The sequence below is a fragment of the Penaeus monodon genome, chromosome 21 (assembly GCF_015228065.2).
Source record: "Penaeus monodon isolate SGIC_2016 chromosome 21, NSTDA_Pmon_1, whole genome shotgun sequence".
Taxonomy (NCBI): Eukaryota; Metazoa; Arthropoda; class Malacostraca; order Decapoda; family Penaeidae; genus Penaeus; species Penaeus monodon.
In genome coordinates this window covers 12,207,512-12,207,731 of record NC_051406.1, presented here as the reverse complement: position 1 = coordinate 12,207,731, position 220 = coordinate 12,207,512, and positions in this window count along the sequence as shown.

Here is a 220-nt window from a genome sequence, read left to right as displayed (position 1 = left end):
GGACGTATTGAAATTTAAATCATTCGTTTTCCTTCTCTCACAAAAAAGAAAATCCTTTAAATCCGCATGTATCAAAACGTTCAAGATCATCTTATTCCGGGGAATATGTGTCAAACAACAACAACGCACAGGAACTACGTCACTGTCTGAATTACACACACAAGGGTATGTTTTACTGTTTATGTTTATACGTTGGGGTCCAGGGAGCGAGATCCTTGCT